The following is a 16,473-nucleotide window of genomic DNA, read 5'->3' on the forward strand; positions in this document are numbered from 1 at the left end:
ATTGTGTTTATGGTAAGCAAACACAGGAACCGCACAGATCAAAGAGGAATCGTAGGGACGAACGGTTAGCTCTTGTGCACGGTGATCTATGTGGACCAATGCCTAGTTTGTCACTAGGGGGAGCAGCGTACTTTTGTACATTCATAGATGACTATTCTCGCAAAGTATGGGTTTACTTCTTGAAGCACAAGGATGAGGTGCTCAAGGTCTTTAAGACATTCTTGCAGCTTGTGGAGAATCAGAGTGGTCAGAAGATGAAGTGCTTGAGAACTGACAATGGTGGAGAGTACGTTTCCAAAGCTTTTCAAGACTTTTGTGAAGCAAAAGGGATTAAGTGGGAACTTACTACACCATATAATCCTTCACAGAATGGAGTTGTAGAACGTATGAATAGGACCATACAAGAGAAGGTCACAAGCATGTTGTCAAATGCTGAGTTGCCTGATGGATTTTCTGCGGAAGCAGTGGCTACAGCAGTCCATTTGATCAACAGGTCTCCTAGTAGGGTTCTGGATAAGAGTGCAGTGGCCGAGATGCTATGGACAGGCAAGGCACCTTCGTATAAGCATCTCAGAGTCTTTGGTTGTGACGCTTATAGCCATATTCCTAAGGAGTTCAGGAATAAGTTAGAACCAAAGAGCAAGAAGTGTATATTTCTTGGCTATGGAGAATCGGGCGAGTTGGGTTACCGGCTTTGGGATCCTGAGTCCAGAAAACTTATTCGTAGCAATGATGTCCATTTCAATGGAGCCAAGTTTCACGCTAAGCCAGAGAAGACAAAGGAGATCAGAAGAGTTGTCTTCAGGGAATATGGACCTAGTGCTAGCACATCAAGACAGCATGGTCAGGCTTAGGAACAGCCTATAGTGGCTAGAGAGGCAGAATCAGTTGTGGTGAGACGTTCTGAGCGTGTCTTGAAACCACCTGATCTTTATGTGCCATTTCTAAATTATGTCATGCTCATAGATTGCGGAGAACCATCTTGTTACAAGGAAGCATTACAAGTGGTTGACTCGAAAAAATGGCAGTTGGCCATGCAGTCAGAGATGACAGCTCTGCATAAAAACCAGACATGGAAGCTAGTTAAATTACCACAGGGCAAAAAGGCTCTACCTTGTAAATGGGTTTATAGGTATAAGATCACCGCTCATGATAGTCATCCAAAGTACAAAGCAAGGCTTGTTGCCAAGGGCTTTAAGCAAGAACAAGGCATTGACTTTGATGAAGTCTTCTCTCCAGTGGTGGTTAAGATGACTACATTGAGATGCTTTCTTGCATTGGTTGCCATATTGGATTTGGTGTTGCACCAAATGGATGTCAAGACAACGTTCTTGCATGGTGATTTAGATGTGGAAATTTACATGCAGCAGCCAGAAGGGTTTGTTGAGAAAGGCAAGGAAGATTTGGTATGCCAGTTGTTAAAAAGTCTTTATGGCTTAAAACAATCACCGAGGGAATGGTACCATAAGTTCCACCAGTTTATGCTTTCTCAAGGCTACAAACGTAGTGAGTTTGATCACTGTCTATATACAAAGAAGGCTAAGGGTGGCAGTTGGCTAATCCTTATTTTGTATGTGGATGACATGTTGATTGTTGGCAAACACTTGGAAGAAATTTCAGCTTTGAAGTCAAAGATGGAAAAATTGTTTGACATGAAAGACATGGGTGAGGCAAGTCGTATACTTGGTATGCGCATTGAGAGAGACAGATCAAAGAATTTGGTTTGGTTATCTCAAACAGAGTATATTGACAAGGTTTTGCAACATTTCAATATGGAGAAGGGAAAGGCATTGAGTGTTCCATTGCCACCATATGTGAAACTTAGCAAACAAGATTGTCCTGTGTCTGAGGAAGAAAAGGCTGAAATGGATAAGATTCCATATGCGTCTGCAGTGGGTAGTTTGATGTATTCAATGATTGGTACACGTCTGGATATTGCGTTTGCAATGGGAGTGGTTAGCATATATATGTCAAATCCTGGCAAGAAACATTGGGAGGCACTGAAAGGTATCATGAGATACTTAAAACATACAAAGAGTATGCGCATATGCTATGGTAGTCAGGATTTGAGTGTTAGAGGATACACTGACTCAGATTATGCAGGAGACTTGGATAAGAGGAGATCTACATCAGGCTATGTCTTTACATTGGCTGGAGGTGCCATATCATGGCAATCTTGATTACAAGATTGTATTACGCAGTCTACTACAGAAGCTGAGTATGTTGCAGCAAATGAGGCATGCAAAGAAGATTTTTGTCTTGGTAGATTGGTAGCAGACTTGGGAATCAAAGTAGATATGCTAGAGTTATATTGTGATAGTCAAAGTGCTATACAATTGGCAAAGAATCTAGTGTTACATTCAAAGACTAAGCATATTGATGTGAAATATCACTTCATTAGGGAAGTACTTGAAGACAAGCAGATACAACTACTGAAGATCCACACAAAGGAAAATCCTGTTGATCTACTCACAAAGGGACTTCCAGGAGAGGGCTTTGTGCATTGTCGTGAGTTATTGGGCATTGGATAGATGGCAGTCATGTAAATCTTTGTACATTTATGTTCATAGATTTACAGTTACTTAAAGTGCCACATTGGACTTTAACTGGGACGTTGTTGGGATTAAAGCCCAAGTGGCCTCTTATACGGATATGGTCGGCCGCCCGCCTAACTCACTTATCACTAACTCTTTTTATATACTCACTTATACTTTTGTGGATAATAAGGTTTGGGAGATAACCCCAAAACGAATTCTCTGCGTACTGTGTAAGCTCTCTGTGTATCTGTGTGTGTGTGTGATTGAGTCGATCCACGCTCCGCTCCGCGACTTCACTTGATTCCTATCATTTACATTTGATGAAACATTAGGACCTTTTAGGGACTCTTTGACAAAAATAATGTACACAAAAATTGAGCTTTTCATTGATTTATCAAAAGCAAGAGGATCTACAAGTGGTATAGTACAACCAAACTCACTAGCACCTTTCTTGGAACTTCATGTTTGCATCCATGCGATTGAACCATGGTGTCCCTAGGATAGCATCCTCATACTGGAGAGGAGAGATGAAAAAGTCTTCTTTGTCAACATAGATTTGGACATGAAGCCTCAACTTCCCAATCAAGGGAGTAACAGAGGCTTGATGTCCCTTGAAAGTTGTATCAGCAGTTATACTATCTCCCATCTCGAAAGCTTGAATGCCCAACTTGGTGGCCAACTCCATTGATATGAAGTTGTGAATAGAGCTAGGGTCAAACAACATGAAAGCATCATTCCCCCTTACCTTTTCTCAAGCATAGGAGAGAGGTGATCCTTTGCAATGAGCATCCTCTTTGGGAGCTTCAATAGTGGAAGCTCTAGGAGTCTCATTGCAAACACTTCTCTTGGGACAAGCACGATAGCCATGTCCTTGCTCCACACACTTAAAACATTTGTGGTCCTTGCAAAAAGCTTCAAGCTCTCTAGGAGAGAGTTTATTTTTACCTTTGTAAACTCCCTTCTCCTTGGACCGATTATTGTTGTTGTTGTTGGAGTTACCTTGGGAAAAATTATGGGCATTGGTTTTTTCCTTACATAACTTTTTTCTTTGCTTTCCATGGGCTTGACATTCCTTCTAGACTCTTGTTGGAAATTGATGCACAAAGCATCCATAGTGTGGTGGATTACTTTGGTGATAGAACGAGGCCGTTGGGAATTGACTCCCTTTGCCATCTCTTAAGGTAATCCGACATAGAATTGTTTCTTTTACTCGTCAAATTCTATCTTTTGAAAGATAGTAGCCTTGAGATGTAAATCCCAAAAATTTTCCACATATTTGTTGATAGAATCATGGGAGAGAAGCTTCAAACTCCACCATTTGGTAAGCACTTTGTCCTTTGCATCGCTTGCAAGGAATTCATTCATGATAAAAGCTCATAGAGTTTTCCATGTCTTTGGGGCTTCATCATTGCCCCAAAGGATAGCCCACCATTGACGAGGAGATTTTTGGAAGTGTATAGCTACATGGCATAACTTGGAGGACTCCATAAATCCCTCGTCTCCAAAGGCCGCATCAAACTGCTAGATGAAGGCCAATACTTTGTCGATAGAACCAAAGGTACCATCATAGGTGAGAAAAGAGATGCTCTTTCCTCTCTCTTTGAACTTCTTGAGCTTTTGGGTCCTTCGCCATGCAGGGTAAGATTTGCAATGTCTTCCCTCGTGTATCTCTAGGAGAATAGCTATTTCTTTGGTCGGAAGAAGAGGAGGAAGGTGAAGAATAAGGAGAAGAGGGTGACCTCTTTCTTACCCTTTTCTTTCTTTGTTTACTCTCTTCCCTTTTGGAGTGACGAGGAGAAGGACTGTGGGTTGACCGTTTCCTCTTAGGAGGAGTTGGCGATCGTCTAGACCGTCATCTTTGTGCAGCCACATCTTCAGAGAAACCTAGGGATTTGCATCTTTCTTGTTCTTTGGATTCCTCCTCTTGAATGGGAGAGAGTCTTCTTTTGGGGTTCTCATCAAGAGGCCTCCTAAGATCTCTCTCTGGAGAGGAAGGGAAATCCCATAAGCACAAAGTTGTTGAGTAACTTCGGCTTGCAAAGTAGGGTTGCCCATAGCTTGCTGCAACCTAGCAACAGGATAGTTGACAAACATGGGGACATCATCATTAGCACCTTCATGTGAAATTTTCATTCTACTCTCTCGATTATTATCATCCATGTCAATTAAACTTAAGTATAGACTACTTTGTGCTTTGGTACCATCAAAAACCTTAGTTGCTAATGTTCTTTACCTTTGAAAATCAGCTCTCAAGCAGCCACACCCGTGGTTTAGACACTATTGATTGCAAAGACTAGTGGAGAGAGTCTAACATTGTTCAATTGAATATGGTTTTTGTTGAGCTTGCTCATAGATCAATAACAGTTAAGCCAAAGGCAAGCCCTGAGAGGCTCCATTATTAAGACTATAGTTCCCAACAGTGTACCTTGAACTCAGTCCTTCTCAACCAAGATAATAGATCCATGTACCACTTACCCTATTGCAATAAGAAGGCCCAACCTTTCATGGACAAATTAAGGACCTCTCTTCTTAAGCAATAAAAGAGAAACCAATAGCTTTGATACCAATGTAATGGAAATGGCCTATGAACTTTGAGAAAAGCAGAATTAAGAGAATTAGAGTGAGCATTTTTGCGAGACTACTTTGAGAACATAGAGGGTGAACTTTAATTAGTGATAGCAACGTAACCTTAATACTTACCTAACTTGGCATGAACAATATTTTTGCAAGAGAGAGAGTTTAGAGAACATGACAACAATTGAGGACCAGATTTTCTGGAGCTCGTCCCCCTCCAATATGCTTTTGTATTATAGATTCTCCTATCAAGAGAGACTTGGTACAATACAATCTTTGTATTCCATGTGACCTAGGTGATGAAATGAACATGAAAAGCTTCATGCATCACGAGCATAACATATACTTTATAGAAAGCATTAACCATCGATGGGCTCAATCTCAAGTCCTCAAACACCTTCAAAGGTTGAGAGAGTTAGCGGGGAATGAGGGTAGGGAAGAGGAAGAAGAAACATTCATAGAAGAAAAAATAGTTCCTCACCTATCATCACTCTTCTTGCTTAGGATACATAATAGCATAGTAATGAAGATGGAGAAGATGGCAAGCTTAAGCATTTGAGCATGGATCTTGGTTAGATTTGCATTCCATAGCCAAGAGTGTTGGTGTAGGCTCTCAACTTCTCTACAAACTTGGAGAAGGACATGGAGCTCTTGCACTTTGCAACTCAAACAATGAGTGTGTGTGTGTGTGTGTGTGTGTGTGTGTGTGGGGGGGGGGGGGGGGGGGGGGGGGGGGGGGAGAGAATACCCCCCAAGCTAGCCCCCTCCTTCCTTTGGTCGACACCCTCCTCTAGCACTATCTGACACTTGATTGGACCTCCCCAAGTCTGGCCAATCACATGCTTAATGCATATCAAGCAACAAGGGTAGCGTTGGCACAAGTGTCCCCCTTTCCCCTTTGAGAGAGATGACTTGATAAATGTAAAAACAATTAATTAAATTAACTAAATTATCATTGGACCCCTTGGGAGGCCAACCAATAGGCTTTAGGCACACAATGAGGGCAACAGGAAGAGAAGTTTGACAAGTGTCCTATTTTCTTTCTTTGTACCAATATTGACTTGTGTGAGGGTGTGTATGTTCTCTCTCTAGATCTTACAAAGAGGGTTTGCCCCCTCATGAGTAGGGATATGCATTGACTTTTTGAACACCTTAACCCCTCAAGCACCTTAGTCATGGAGCACCTTAGAACCTTAGTCATTAAGCACCTCAAGAACCTTAGTCAGCAAGCATAACAAGCACCTCAAGCATCTTAGTCAACAAGCACGATAAGCACCTCAACCTTGGGCTGGGTTCCCACCTCAAGCAGAGCTCTAGCTTACCTAAGGTCCAAGGATTTTCACACTAACTATTGGAGGTCTTTAATGAACCTAACCCTAAGGTCTTTTAATCTCCATTAGCATTGCTCTTTGATAGACCATCTCCCGTTTGGACCCTTTAACCTTTGCCCCGTGTTGAGATAGATCCATAAGCACATGTCTATATTCTAGCCCTTGTTCCTGTCTATTCTCAAACATTAAATGATCAATTTAATATGATAAAATCATTTGGGTTGGTTAGATATTAGATTTTATGACAAGAGGTCTTGGAGGGTCCAAATAGACTCCGATTGGGATAAAAGTCAATAGAGAGTTGGGAATTGGGTACTTCTTCAACCCCAAATCATCAAATGGAAAAAATGTCAAGTAGATTGGTGACCACCAAAGATCAAAGATGCCAACCAAAACCGGATATGGCAATCACTGAACCAAATTGGGCCATAACTTGGAATTTGGAAAAACTTGTCGAAATTTGAAAATATCTTCATCATTGTGTTAGGATAGGCTATAGGAAAGGGTACCCCAAGTTTCACCCAACAAAGATGCCAAACACGGATCGTGATCCATGAACCCCTCAGGTGATCAGGTCCCAAATGACAAGAACAGCCTAACCCTAAAGTTCCAAGCCATTTGAATGCAAAAATTCTCTAAGCTAGAGAAAAATCTCCAGAAAGTGACAAAAAATTTCAACTGGTGATCCAAATTAAAAAATACTTGAACCATGGCATCCCCAAGCACTACAAGAGGTGTTTAAGGCTTTACAACAATGCACATAGCGATGCTCTAGGTCCAAAATAGAGACATAGATAGTGATGCTATGGGCCCCTAAATAGCAACACTGATAGTGATACCAAAGCAAAAAACAAATTGGTGTGTACCATACCACCCAATCAACCATATCTATTGAACATGATACAAAAGCATAGAATTGACAAAATCATGGTGAATTGATTAAAAAAAATGAGTTGAAACCCTTGTTGTTTACAATCTACAAAAAAGTACTGTAGAACAAAATGACATTGTTGTTCACAATCTACAACTACTGTAGAACCAAAATCCATTATGAAAAGCTATAAAACCAATTTATATTATTGTTCACAATCTATAAAATTGACTTATACACATCATTTCCTAATATATGATGTATAGAAGTAAGACTAGCTAGTCCTAGGCAGAAGTATGACGTCCGCTAATCTGACATCTCATTGCAACCCAACCACGTATCTGACAAGTTATGCAAAAAAAAAAACTATAAGTATACACATACAAATATAAAACAATCTAACAACTTATTATTAAAATACAATGAATTTCAAAGCTTAAAATTAAATAATTATCAAGCCGGGTCGAGAGCTCAAAATGTTCATTAGGGTGTTTAACCCATTTCAATCTTCATACTCACGCTCGTACAGTGTGGGGTCACATCCACTCATCAACCACTATTCGAGACATACAAAGAAAACATTATATTAAAATTTATGAATATATAGAACTATTAAACCTAGAGAGAAATGGAATAACACTTACAAAGGCAGCCTCAAATGATGCAAGTGGTGCAAGCTCCCTCCCTCTACGTGTACTTGGTTAGCTCCTTTTGTTGCTTCCATTTGTTGGGATTCTAGTGCACTTCTTGATTTGCAATCTTCCAATTTTCTCTACTTAGCCATGATTGCCTTGCTTTGCAATCTTCAAATTTTCTCTACTCAGCCAAGATTGCCTACTCCACACATGCTTTATTTCTCTCTGCACTTTGGAGCGCTTGTGCTTGTAGTTTTCACGCGTTTGCATCCTCATTAATGTTGGGGTCGTCCCAACTCGGACAGTCACTTCAGTATGAACTCTTGTAAATGTCTTTATAAGGCTCATCAGAATCTAATTATAGCTCTCTTTCATTTGTACAGTTTGTGTGCATGTTATCTTCTAACCTCTCATCTCTTCTCTTCTTGCTATCCCTCATAGCTATGCTGGTTTGAGAAGTAGTGCGCTTCCACTTTGGAGCTCAACAATTGGTATTAGAGCTGATGGTTTACTGGTCCTAAGCATGGTAATATTTGTCCACAAGTTGGAGCTCTCCGGGTATGAAGAGTATAGTGGAAGAGTATATTGGTATGCTGGTTGCAGAGAAGAATACAACGTTGTAAGGCTGATATTAATCAAAATTGGAGGACATGAAAGTGTAGCAATTTATTGGGGGATTCTCGAGGACCGCTCATCTTTGCTTCCATCCCTCATTCCAACTTGGTCACCCAATGGAAATATTTATAAGGTTTAAGTCTCTGAATGAGATCAATCATAGCATCAACATACAAAGCAAGGAGTTGTTGCATTGCTGCCTTGTTGTTGTTGGCTATGGAGGGGCAGCTGAAACAATATCCAAAAGAGGAGGGGTGTTACTTATAGACTCTTCTAATTGTGCATGTTGCACTAGAGAAGAAGCAGCAACTGCTAGGTGGGAAAGAAAGTGATCATCTCAATAGTCCGAATGGCCATCACCCAACTTTTTTGCAAACACATGGTAGAGGCAACCTCAAGGCATCAAAATTGTGCTTGCGGGCGAAGAAGGTCAATTTCCAAAGCAAGATGTATCCATTGCAGTGCACAAAGGTAGTGAGAATTGTAGACTTGGTGTTGCAGCAAGTACACAACACACACACACACACACACTTGGAGGAGGTGTGTGGTGTGCATGCATGGGCCACACACACACATGCACACAACATCATGATATGGCATCCAAGAATCATCAACGTTGACGTCCCTTAAATCAATTTTTCTTCTGTTTTTTTCAAAAAAAGGATTCCTTTAAAAAATAAGTGAACTTTTTAAAGCTTTGGGGCCATTCCCACACGATTTTTACTTAGCAGTGGTTCATTAACAAAGAATGTTTATCCTACATGCGTGGGGTGTGTTGAAACATGTTAGCATAATGATTTTTTATTTGTATGCTATCATTTTGTGCTTGGCTCTTACACATGTGACATAGACTTCCTTCAAAATCCAAAATATGAATGCATATTGATGTGTAGGTCAAAGGACACATCCACCAAATTTGTATTTTCCTCCATGTGTGTCAAGAAGTCTATGTCAACTCCATATTGTGCAAGATTAGACGTTGCCCATGCAGTCGTCGCATGCGGTAAGACCATCCCTGCGAGAAGCCCCGTTTTTAACTCCACTGTCATGAGGCTATTGGGTAAACTTAAAGCCAAGGTTAGCTAGGGTTACCAAAAAATTGTAGGGTTTGGGACTAAACTAAAAACTTTGTGTTTTGGTGGCTACGCCTACCTCCACCTACACAAAAGGGAAGGCTCTCTTGGTAGTGTCAAGTTATGGGTACACCTAAAACCCTTGGTTGTGAGAAAACATAAAACTCACGATTTATGAGTATATCAAAAACTCGTGGTTGAGAGTAAACCTAAAATTCTCTGTGCCATGAGAGTGGAGAGTCTAGTTCTAGGGGGAAATGTGTGAAGAAGCTTATGCCAAGTTTGCTGAAGGGTGGTGCTTCTACTTATCGAGCGGCAAAAAGCGAGCGAGGGGCTTGAAGTGAGCGATGGAATATGAGCAAAGAACATGATATTTTGTTTAAGGAAACCTATGCCTAGAGCTAGTAAGATCTTAATGTCATGAGTGAATTACTTGTCCATGTCATGAAAAGTAACAACTGCTCACCTTGTTTAAATCAAATGATAAGCATGAAATACTACAAAGTTGCCTAATATAAAAACCAAAGTAAAATCCACTACAAAATTACCAAAATCCTATGTCAAGTGAATCTTTTTTACTTTTATACAAAACTACAAAACAACGAGTGATCATTCACCCTCCTCACACTCGTCATCTATAAATCACAATTCTTTCATTTATTTCTTGAGATGACCTCAAAATCATTATCGCATGACTCATGCTCCACCATTGCTTGTAACCAAACAAAGATTTCCTACTACATTTATCTTAGTAAGTATTTTGTTGACAAAAGGACTTGAAGCCATAATCACATGAGAATATTATGAAAAAATAACAACGCATCTCTCCATGTTTGCTCCACATAACAAGCATAAAGCACCACAAATTTGCATGAACTCCTATACCTCTTTTAAAAAGATGATGAAAAACAAACCTAATTAAGTAGCCAAACCAAAATTTTGCTACTTCTAGAGAAAAGGAAACCCAATAAAGCATCCAAACTAAGGAACAAATACCAAGCACTTATGTTTCTATTAACAATCATACCATTTTTGGATATTTATTCCATAGAATGTTTTCTACTAGTGAGATTGCAAGACCCATCTAATCTTCACCTCACACAAGCATTTAAATGTGAAAAGCTTTTTGACCTTAGCTCACTAATGTATTTTGTTCACAAAAGAACTTAAAGTCATAAGTGAATTACTTGTCTATGTCATGAAAAGTAACAACAACTTACCTCCCCTTGTTCAAATCAATGATAAGGAAGAAACACCGCAAAGTTGCCTAGAAACCAAGTAAACTCCACTAAAAAAACTACCAAAATCATATGTCAAGTTAATGTTAGGGAACTTTATACAAAACTACCAAACAACCAATGATCAGTCACCCTCCTCACACTCATCATCTATAAAATCACATTTCTTTTGTTTATTTCTTGGGATGACCTCAAATTCATTATCACATGACTCATATGCCACCATTGCTTGAGCCTCCAATTCTGCATAACAAGGAAGCATTCTAAAAGTGTGCTCCCAAAAAAAAAAAGTTATTCAAAGATTAATGATAACATCAATAATTCTTTTAGACAAAGTGATAGTAGATCATCAAAACTAGACATCATAATCACTTGACATGAAAATCAAGAGAGCACAAAAAGCTTAAATCTAAGGGCCATCTCATGCAAGTCATAGTTCATAGAGATGTTATTGTATGCTACTAATTTCCAAAGAGAAAAAATTACTAGTTATCCTCCATAAAAGGATTTCTAAGTGTCTTGACTACAAACTTTTCTGCTCCTCCTCACTGCTCTATAGCTTTGATCCACTTGGCCTCTTCTATCTAGATAACATAGCAAGCTCCACCACATCTTTAATGATAGTTGCATCATTGTCAAAGGAAAATCATGTATATCCTAAAATCATTGCAGCATCTGATAGTGGAACTATGCCAACCCACCTCACTCACCAATCCACCTATAGCACATCAAGTGCAAAGTATGCATCCCATAAATCCCATGCTCTTTTAAATGGAACCACGAATCAAGCAAGAAGAGTGTGGATGTTGGGTCTCCTTACTCTCTAGCATATAATGAGCTCAAAAATATTCTTCATCTTGCAATGAGTGAGATTTGAATAGATCTTTTCTATTCTCAATAAACAGATATGGAGAGAAGCCCATTCTATGGACAAACAAGAGAATGCTGCAACGCACCTACAATACAAATTCAAATAGAACATATTGATCCATAGCCATTCAACATACTCTTTAGCTTTTCATACACAAAGCTAATACAAACACTAACATTGTGGATGTTCTCCATTTTTATGTAGCCTCCATAAGTAATCTTGCTTTGAGTCACCTCTCTCCTTGCAGCCATTAGACCTTGACAATATGCATGCTTCTCTAGCCAAGAGAGACATGGACCTACAAATGCACCAAACATAAGGAAGAAAAACATACACATGCTAAAAAGAGCTTATGCAAAGTTGAGTATCTTGCAATGGGCTGATCACAACAAGCCATCCAATATCGTCAAGACTAGAGGCTGTGATAGAGATCCCACGGCGAACATGCTCCTCTGTCAACACATCCCAAATAGGAAGATCCTCTCCAGCATTTATCCCCATCATGCATGTAGGAAAGTCTATAAAGACAAGTCCTGCAGTCCACTTGACAATTCTTCCTTCACGATGGTAATCATGATCCATACCGGCATACAACAAAAAAAACTTATGCAACTTTCCGTAAGCTTCATTTCTTTGTCTTTTCTCAAAGTCTCTACCCATCTCGATGTAGTCGTTGACACAACATCCAAAAATCAAAGAAACAACTGCCACCTTATGAGGCTCTATTTTGGAAGGTTCACCATGAATGTATGTCACCACCTCTTTTGTAAGGCGTATGTGACCTGCAAATTATTTAGATTACAATACAATTATGTGTATGTGTAGCCAGCACCTATTTATGTAACCTCCTCTTTAACAAGACTTGTGTCTTTCAAATTATCCACATCAAGATTTCACATATTATGATATTACCTTATGTGAACAAAAATATTGACAAACAAAAGAATTTCAAACACAACTTATCACATGTATCCTCCTCTTGAATCTTTTGTAAACTCTCTACAGCTTTGCCTTTCTCATCGTTCTCTACATGAATACATAAAATAAATCAATAAATTTATAACAAAAACCAATAGCATATCACCATAAATACATATGTTTTCTAGCTATTTATTGAAAACAAACCTATTGAAGAGCTATTTGTATCGCGCTTAGATCCTCTTTTAGTAGACTCTTTTTGCATTTCATGAGTCAAACCCACAGATTTCTCAGTGGCATGTAAATTATACAGCTTCATCTCTTCCTCCAAACAACAACTAGGAGGAAAATATATCCACCAAGGACAATTTTATACTTCCCATTCACTCAATCAGAAGAATCGCCCACTTTACACCATGCTTTAATTTGCAAGCGGAGGGTATTCAAGAAGCAACTTTTTAGACACAAGGTATTTGAAACACCTAAGAGAAGTGTACACCACTCCATAAGAGAATGAGATTTGCACAAACTCCAAAGACATTTTGACAAAATTACCTAAAACCAATTCTTTGACCCAACCTTCTCAAGACCCATCGACTTGCTCTCCTTTGGGTCTCCATGGAGAGAACTACCTTTGATAGACTTGATATCTCCCTTTGCATCCCTACTTCTTGAAACCTCAAACATATGCTTGCAAGCTTCCAACTTCACTCCTTCCAAATATATTTGCAATATAGGATCATTAGGTTTTACTAGTGGTTTCTCCATATTCTCAAGAAAAGACTCTAACAAAGATGATTCCATTCTTTCAACCTTATCCAAAAATAATTCGCTCGAAAAGAACGTTGAACCATGTAAATCTTAAGAACAAAATAGAGTGCTCTTACACAATCACTAGTCTACCAAAATTAAGAAACGCAATTACCCTTTAAAATCAACTTCTCTTGTAGGTATTAAATATTGCTCCCTTGTGATTCTAGGAGGCTCTAGTAGTGACGAGTGCAAAGCGCAACACGAACCTCGATGGCCTCAACGCCAGAACCGTGCATGTCGAGCTGGCCACACAAAATGAACAAGGGGCACCACCTAGCTTTGAGTGGCTAGGACGCGGACAATGGTGATTTAAAATAGCACAAACACTGCACATCGAGGGGGAGAGAGACACACACACACACACACACACAGAGAGACGTAGGTGATGAAAACCCCTTGGGATGTGAGGGAAACTTGATTCAATGCAATATTTATAGAAACCTTAGCTTCGGCAAGATGGCGATTATGGTGATAGAGAGAGATAGTGAGCCTATAGTGCGTTCTCTAGAGATGACTTCATAAGCACGGAGATTCTACTCTTGTGTGTATGTGGAAACCCTTGGAGTCAGGGTGTGGACATGGCTTCCTTCTCATAGTGCTAACTTCCCAAACCCCAATGCTCAAGTACCACCCAAAATGCTACACCACTCTCCCACAGTGCTCTCCCAAAACGCTGCCCCAAAATGGCCTCCCTAATAGTGACCTCTCAGTGCACTTTTATAGGTGCAGGCTACATTATTTTAGGATAGTCTGCTTAGGTTAGGGCCCTAATCAAGAGAGACAAAGCAAGGAGTTGGGTCCCAAATGGTTGACCCTTGCTTTGTCTTAGAAGAATTTTAAAATGATATCTCCTAGGTGGGCCTTAGTGACCATCACCTAGAGAGAGGTGATAATATACAATTGGATTTTTATACAAGATTTTGGCTTGAAATCGGAAAAATAGATTACCCTATGGATATTTACTATGGAGATGCATCGTGGACGAGATGCAGGTGAATTGCGAGCTTTGCTAGTACATCGGTGTACCGTGTTTTCCAGCTTTGGGCCACCCGGGGCATGCCTTCGGCGTCACTTAATGATTTGGTGTTGCCAGCGCGTGACTTGTTTGTCTTTCTCCTTTTGTGTTGGGCGCGATGTCGATTTTTATTTTTTTTGTGGGTGCATATGGCGTGCGTGTACTGTGTGTTTCATTGTGTGTATGTGTGTACGTGAGTGTTTGAATGTGTGCATGCACGTATGAGTGCTCGTGTATGTATGTGCATGTGTGTGAATAATGTGTGTATGCGTGTATGGGAAGAAAGCGAGAGACATGTGAGAGAGGGGGTAGTGTGGTGTGTGTTATTGAGGCATTAGAGGTTGAGTAATTCCATATATTTAACATACAAATTATTTCAACACTTCAATACAGGATTAATATAGGTTCAGCACCTTTTCAGGCTACAGGACAGAATCAGGAACAACATAGGAACTGAATACAGAGAATGGACATAAATTGAATACTCCATAGCCAGAACCTCTCATTCATTCTCTTCCATCTTCCTTACATCGTGTAACTACACGCCACGAGAATAACCTTCTAGGAATGAAGAGGTACAGGCCCATTAACTTACAAAAAGGTTGAAAGTCAAAAGCTAAGGTTCTATTAACACTGAACTAAAATAATATCTAAGGCTAAACACCTGGTGCATCCCGGTGGCAATAAGTTTTTTGACTCAAAAAACATTTGACTTGACACCCATTAATCCCTTGTTCACAAAACATTCTAAGCATTTACTAGATATTACTATGCAAAGTACAGTGCCTGGAACGGAGTCCAAGTTGTACATACCATTATACCAATAAGACACTTCCCATCCCATTAGTATTTAAAAACACTATTCTAGTGACTGAGTATCAGAAGCCCCTGGTAACTCCTTCACAGGCTCCTCCAAGGAAACTGATGAGTGTGTCAATTCTGCAGGTTTGTTTTCAATTCCTATGGTTTTTTTAACCTCCTCATCATTGCTCTTCAGGCTTTCCTCTTGTAGACAATCTGGAAAATTCCCAATTACATCTTCTTACTACAGTACCTGCACTTGCCTCCAACTCCTTCGAGGTCAAATCAGTAACCTGCTCAACAATAGGTGCTGTTACATCCAAATTCAGAGCTTCATGTGTCTCCACTGCATCCATAAGAGTGTGAAAGTCCTTTGTTCCCCCAAGGCCATGTGCATATTCCACAGTCATCTGATGGATTCTGCCATGTTCAATTTTTTGCTCCTAAAAGAAATCTGAAGTTTCCTGCACCTTGAGATCATCAAATTCCTTTTTAAGATCATTAGATTGTTTTTGAAGAAGTATATATTCATCATGCTCTTCTTCCTTTGCAAAACTTTGGTATGGAATATCTACTAAAGAGGTCATTCTCTTTCTTAATTCCAACCACACCTGTTCTCCTTGTTTTTTGACTTTATTCTTCAATACTTCAACATCGTGAGGTAGCAAATACCACCCATCTAGATCCAAATCCTCATCAAATATTTCCCTCAGTTTTGTTTCCAGTTCTTGACAAGCCTGAACCCTTCTCAGAAGTACATTATTGTCAGATTGTAATTTAGAGTAACCATTACCCAAGATTTCAAACTGATTATTTAAGGTTGATATCCACTGTTCCTTCCAAGATTGAATCATGTCTGATGACTTCTCCCTTCTTTGCAACTGAGTCCTATAAAATTCCACAGAATTGTTAGCAATCTACAAGTCGTCTTTTAGTTTAGCAATTATATCCTCTTGATCTGAAATTAGTTTGGAATCCTCCTCAGTTCTTTTAGAGATAGATTGTAGTTGAGGGATCTGAGTTTCCAACTGAAACTTCTCTCTTTGGAGTACTGACCTGTTCAGTTAGATCTGTGATGTAAAGTTGCTAACAAGGTCAAGAGCTTTATAAACCTCAGAAATTGTTATTTGATTGCCAAACTTATTGAACAGTACACCTTCCCCCAAATCTGGTTTGACTTC

At 39.6% G+C, this 16,473-nt stretch overlaps 1 pseudogene; it reads right to left on the minus strand.

Moving 5' to 3' along the window:
* Positions 1–11,713: 11,713 nt before the first annotated feature.
* On the minus strand, positions 11,714–15,702 carry LOC147440802 (uncharacterized; annotated as a pseudogene).
* Positions 15,703–16,473: the final 771 nt, after the last annotated feature.

The sequence above is a fragment of the Adiantum capillus-veneris genome, chromosome 15 (assembly GCF_014529385.1).
Source record: "Adiantum capillus-veneris isolate H3 chromosome 15, ASM1452938v2, whole genome shotgun sequence".
NCBI classification, from domain to species: domain Eukaryota; kingdom Viridiplantae; phylum Streptophyta; class Polypodiopsida; order Polypodiales; family Pteridaceae; genus Adiantum; species Adiantum capillus-veneris.